The sequence below is a fragment of the Scomber scombrus genome, chromosome 1 (assembly GCF_963691925.1).
Source record: "Scomber scombrus chromosome 1, fScoSco1.1, whole genome shotgun sequence".
In the NCBI taxonomy this organism is placed as follows: Eukaryota; Metazoa; Chordata; class Actinopteri; order Scombriformes; family Scombridae; genus Scomber; species Scomber scombrus.
In genome coordinates, this window is record NC_084970.1 from 21,633,129 (window position 1) to 21,640,072 (window position 6,944).

The window sequence follows — 6,944 nt, forward strand, 5'->3', positions numbered from 1 at the left end:
TGTCTTAGAACACACATTAATGAAACAGTTTCTCAAAATATTGTTGTTGTTTTTTTAATGTTGTATTTTTAGTTTTGTTGTTGTGTTCTCCAATTAGTAAATGTGTTTCCTAAAATGTTGTTGTGTTTTGCACTCCAGGCCACCGTATAACACACTGTGTTATGTGATGTGCTGAGCAGTGATCTCAGGTAGAATCACAGTTGTTTCTGTAGCGTCCCTCTATAAAAAAGCATGTGTGGATCTTTATGTGTGTGTGGTGGCTCTTTGCTGAAACAGGGTTGAATTACAGTATTGTCTGCTCAGTGCTTTAAAAAATTAAGATTGATATCTATGTGACATGACCTACAAATTACTGCAAGATTATTCACACAACCTTGAAGTAGTAAATACCACATATGAACATTGAGAATAATGAAACATGACAAGATGTCAGTAGTACTTTGGCCACAATGTTTCATTTAACCACACTGCTTTTGAATGCTGTGGTTGAATAAAAAAAATAAAACAAAAACAAATTCACAGACGTTCTGACAATAGAAAATGCATTTGGCTCTTTGAGAATTTGTTCAATTCAGTGAAGCAAAAACACAATTCAACTTTTGTGGAAAAGCAAACAGTCAGTACAGTTTTCTCTGCACAGAGCGAGAACTTTGCATTCACCCAGTGAAATCACAGTAAACTCAACATGTTTACACAGAACAACAAACAGACATACTAGCATATAAACACACGGTGCGTTCTAAAGGCTGCCTCTTGGTTCCAGTTTCTCAATGAATACTCAGCAGCGGTCTTGCCAACTATTTGGCTGTGAGTGATGTCATTGTCAGCTGCCTCATGCTGCTTTGACAGCTCCTAATCACACCTCTTGTGTTGCAGGAACTAGCCATTCAACATTGCAACAACACTGTTTCTTCTATCTGTCAATCACTGTCAGTGGGTGATACTTTCTCCTGGGTATGGATGTCCATCAGGACAGGCTTGGTCACCGTGTTCACATGTGGCCCATCAACCTTTTTTGATTGATACCATACAAAACTGACTGGCCGTTCAGTCTCTCTTATTTCCTCACTTCAGTTCAGCTCTGTCAGACTAGCTAGGAAAAGGCTGCTGGCTTCATATTGACAATGCAACATGATTCAAACTAAAACCCCAAGTCTTTCTACTTTTTTCAGAAAGTGGGATCAATACATTGTGCAGCAGAAGTTGCTCCCACAAAGGCAAGAATATGTAAACTTTTGTTTTACACTCTCTGTCTTTGGAAAAAACTTCAAATAGAGGATACATCAAACAGAGAACCAGAATGCTTTGATCTCACTTTGAATGCAATGAAGTTACGTTGCATTAAAATTTAAGAACTGGACTGAAAATAGAATACTGTAGAGAAACCTGTATAGTAAAGAGAACTGTACACTAAACAGAATATTATGCAGTACTTTTGTAGAGGGCAAGCTTCAAGTCCATGTATCTTTGGATGATAAACTGAAGACTGAACCGCCCAAAGGCTGTGAGAAGTGAGGTGAAAGTTCAAATGTTGATAAAGGTCATTTGACTGACAGACAAGCCTTACAGTAAATTGTTTATTGCATTGGTTTTATTAATCTACACCAACATGTGTTTTAAAATAGTCTTCATATACTTCAGATGTACACAAAATAAACATATCAGTGGTTGGACCTTTTATTCAAAAAAATCCACAGAAATTACAGAAGCACCAATGTTTTTTCCTCCACTGTTGCCAGGAGGCATCAATATGGGCTGACAAATGACCATGGCAGGCAGGACAGTATAATTTACCACTGATTAAACAGCAGGGCTCTTAACAGAGAGCCAAGGTTCATATGGTTAACACAACTCATCTTTATGCAAGCATATATTATTACCTTACAAGAGTGGCATGCCCCAGCTGCAAACAAATAAACACAGCATCTTGTTATGTCAGAGTGATATAGCATATATTGCAGTGGTCATAGAAAATGACAATAAGAAAAGCAGCAGGAAACTAAATATGCTTTAGATAATACAAAACGTAATAGTTGCTTTATTTTTCCTGGAGTGTTACAGCAGATACAATAAAGAAAAAATGCTATAAGAAAAAAAGATAATATAACTGAAATAATGACATAGTCATGTGACTTAATCATATGGGTGGGTGACTCACATAAAAAACGTATCTTCTAGTATTCTGAATGGAGTCACAGATGTCAAAATCATTTTTTTTAAATGCAGCACCCGGACAGCATACAGCGCATGCAGGCTTATAGTTCATCTTCAAAAAAGGCCAAGGTTGATTTAATGACTAAATAATTACCTTTGCAAGATGAACGTGAAGTCAAATTTGAATAATTTGTAGTCTGTCACCCAGAGGCTTAAGTTAACAGAGCAAAGCAGTGATCTCCAGCATTAACAAAAGAGAGCAGATGACTTACACACACTGTAGCCCTTTAACAACTTAAACCAACTGTGGTGGGGAAAAGAATATCACTCTGTGCACTGTGTGCGTCTGTTCCACCTCAAAAACCTTGTGCCCGTTCGGCGTCTTGGACAGGACGGAACTAACGGAGCCGCTGAGAGGCTTCTCTGCTGGAGACATAACATTAATAACAGAGCGGACCACTTCATGTCCTTTTCCCCTTACACCAGAGTGAACACACCAGCTTCTGTTTTTAACAAGTAATGTTGGTCATTAAATTACATTTTCGTTTTGTTATTCTCATACAGGCACAAGACTGTGTCATGCTTTCAAATTACTCAATTAATTTATGCAACTTTTTAAAATCCAAAGCCTGTAGATCATTTATCTTAACTGCCAGTTATGTTTCATATTGTATTTCAATGGACTTAAGACACCAATGACTGGATTGGCACAAATAGTGTAAAGGAAGAGACTGAAAATAGTGCCCCCTTTTCTATTCTTTCAATCGAGAATCAGTCTTGAATTGAAAATGAAGTTTCTTTTCTGAATCAAATTGAATGAAATTCCCATCCCATCAACCTAATTACATAATAAACATATAACATTACTACTGTTAACAAAAGGATGGATGACAAATTTAAAGAGAAACCATCATCAACAGTCTTAGTAAGGTGGCTACCACATTCCACCAGAACAACTTCAGTGTGCCTTGGCATTGATTCAACAGTCTCTGAACTGTACTGGAGGGATGAACGCCATTCTTCCCAAAGATATTCCCTCATTTGGTGTTTTGATGATGATGGTGGAGAGCGCTGTGTTCAGTTTAGTTGAGATCTGGTGACTGGGAAGGCCATAGCAAATGATTCACATCGTTTTCATCGTCATCAAACCATTCAGTGACCACTTGTGCCCTATGGATGAAGACATTGTCATCCTGGAAGAGACCACTCCTATCAGGATAGAAATGTTTCATGATAGCATAAAGTTGATCACTCAACTTTGTATTGATTTCCAGTGACTCTTCCCTATAAGGGGACAAGTGGACCCAAACCATGCCCCCAACAGCATAACAGAGCCACTGGATCCCCAGACTGTAGAGGTCAAGCATTCAGAAGCTGTACTATTCTCTTTTTGTACGCCACACATGCCATCACTTGCCCTCCACTTGTCAAGAGTATGGTAAATGAAATTCATCTGACCATATCACTTTTTCCCACATCTCTGTAGACCAGTGCCTATGGTTTTTGCATCACTGAACTCTCAAACGTGCATTCATCTTTGTAATGAGGGGTTTATCCACTTTAACCCTATGTAACTGTCAACGGACTATTCTTGCTGACACAGTCTGATCACGTCCTGCATTGACATTCTCATTCACCTGAGGAACAGTTCCGCTTCTGTTTTTCCTTCTATATTGCACTAATGCACAAGCTTCACAGTCATCAAATATGCGCTGTCTACCACAATTTCTGACCTTATATACTGATGTTTTTTCCGTAGATGTAAATGCAGAAGTCACTTTAGTCACAGCAGCCAGTTGAGCAGTCTTTGTGACTGAAGCTCCTGCCATCCGTGCCCCAGCAATAAACCCTCTTAGAAGTCACTTAGATCTTTTCCTCTTACCATCTTGATACAAAATCAGAATCAACTGGGCCTGCTCAGCATTTTTATACATGCCACAGAGCATGATTGGATGTTAATTGCTTAATTGTACCATGCAGTGCACCTGTGTTGAAGCATCTGCAATCGTTATGTTTCTCCACTCATTTATTCTGGTTTTTCCTTTAATTTGTCACCCGTCTCTATTTGAAAATTATTAAGTTTGGAGGTGGGTCTATATTTGGGGTGGAGATCTTTTCCATTAGGAGATGATTAAATAATAATGAGCTTGTGAATATTTACTGTGATATTACAGTGAATGTAGCGTGTGACCCACTTTAGACTTTCACATCTGAAAAGGATAAACCCTTTGATAATTCTTTGACTGCAGACACTATTTGACAGTCAGTTTTGGGTATTAAAATCTGCTTCTCCCCTGTTTACCCCCCCCCCCCCCCGTCTTACTTCTGTTGAAGATGCGTTTGTGTTAGACCATGAGATGCACAGTCTGAGGTAAATGTGACTGAGTGATGTGTCATATAATCTCTTGGACATATCTAGAGGACGTTATTCCAGGAGAGGATATGGGGGCTGCCTCATGAAACATTTATCTGGGAAGAGTAGCACAGCGATGGAGAGAGATGGAGTGACAGAATGGAATGAGGTAGAGAGGGGAAAATAACAAGGAAAGTGTTTGTGTGTGCGTCTGTCCACGTTTCTGTCTTTCGATCATCCCATTTGCCAGTTAAATGTAGAGATGCAATAGAAAACTTGCATATTTTGCCACCACAACCCTAATTTACATTGAAAATGAACAATCCTTTAATTAATGGAGAAGTATATCAACAGATGCAGATACACACATCACATACACACATATGGTTTTAAACATGCTCTGAGAGCTAAGATGGGCTTTGAGCGTGATAACTCTTAACAAAAACCCTGAGGCTGAGCTCTGACACAAAGCTTATAATCTGGCCAACTGTTCCAGTGGTTGAATTTAGCTACCACATCATTGAGCAGCAAATGCAGCTCTGGACAAATTTTGCCCTTTAGTCACTTATTTAGTTCTTAAGAGGAGGAGACCTTGTTCTGATTCAGTATGCTAAGCATCTGTCTTCCTTATCATCACTGACTGTAGGTTTATTGATGTGTACAAAAACAAAGTCCTGTTAATTTACAGCCTATACTTGGTCCTGTTTATTGAATCGAAACAGTCATGACACATTATATAGGGTCAGAGATTTCAGCTGACAAAGTAACAGTCGCGTCTTTTGCGGTCACCAATATAAATCACCTGCATTTACTATATATTATGATTATTTTTGCACTGTGGGACATTAAGGATTTTACTTATTTTGCCTAATAAAGGTTAAACAATTACAGAATATTATACTGTCTGTGTCCAAAATCACTGTTTATTTGAGTGTCTATATGCTGATTGTGTAAATATATCCACTGTATAGTGCCCTCAAATATTCCACAGTGGAATGAAAAAAGTAGCGTCCAATGGCATGTACACATGCTTTCTGCTAACAATCCCACAATGCAATGCTCCACATTTTAAATGTGTAAAAGTAATAAAATAATAAGTAATAAAATATGTAAAAGTACTGTCACGCGACTCTACAGCTGATGGTGATTACACAAAATGATGACCATTAGTTAGTGTCAGTAATCTTGATTGGCTGCTCACTATTGAGTAAACTTAGTTTCTGTTATATACTGTAGGGAGTAGTGAATGTGTGAATAAGGGAGTGATTTCAGACACAGCCACACATTTTCCCTTTCATTCTTCATCCCTGTCTAAAGTCTGCATTCTTCATTTAAATTATTGTTAGTTCTTATCCAGTGAAGATCAGGACTGGGAGAAATAAATGACTGTGGGCAAAGGACCATGAGAAAGATTGCTCATCTTGTCTGTGAGACGTCGCAGTCTCTTCTCCCAGAAACTCTTGGTTGTGCTTGGCTGGCCTGCTGCAGTGCTTCAGTGCTGGAGCTTCAGATGCTGACAGACACCAGAGCCTAGTGGGAGCCTTGTGGAGTGGCCTCTCTCAGAAGGAGGAAAGCTGCTCCCACCCAGACAAGGTCAGGCTGGCCTCTTGTCATTATCCTCTGAATAGACACGGGAATAGCATTCCTATCCAGCGGCCATTAGTGCCAGGCAAAGACCAATTACTACTAGGCAAAGGGCAAACAGTAAGCGGACATGAATGAAGCAAGACAGGTTAAAGTGGTCATACATAGCAAAGGTCAGTGTTGTCATAATTTGAGACAAGTTAAAGTTGTAAATAACTCCCCAGATAAATACATGAGCAAGAAGGGTTAAATTAAGTGCACATTTCTTGAGTGCAATAAATGCTGTCCATTAAGGATCATAACTGCTGTAGAGGGGCATTATTGTCATTATCTGAATTGTCTTTCTCTAATCTCTTCACCAAAATAGAATTTACATTAGCAATTCTTCATACACTAATGAGTTGTAGATCAATAGGGGCCTTTATTATTAAGATGAGCTTGATATTGTCCTTGAATTTACAAAGGAGCCATATTTTATTTCAAGTAAACATTTTGGATTTCTCAAAAATATCCTGTACTCCATCAGCAACCACATTATCAACACACTCATAACAATCAGGCCTTCCCCAAAACATAGTTAGAAACTGAACGTTCTACAGTGCTACCTGGCTGAATGTACCTTCTGCATGTTCCAATTACAGTATACATATTACGCAGCTTCCTGTATCAAGTACAAGTTGTGCTTTTCATGTAATTAAGTGAAACAAAGCAGTAAATCCTAAATGTTGTGGTTCTTGGTGCACAAGTATCCTTGCTCTTGGCTGTGGAGAGCTGCAGAGAAATAGCTGTGCTTATCACTGCTCCTCCTCTTATTACCACAGCTCATTCAAAACTCTGCAGCTCGGCTGTTAAT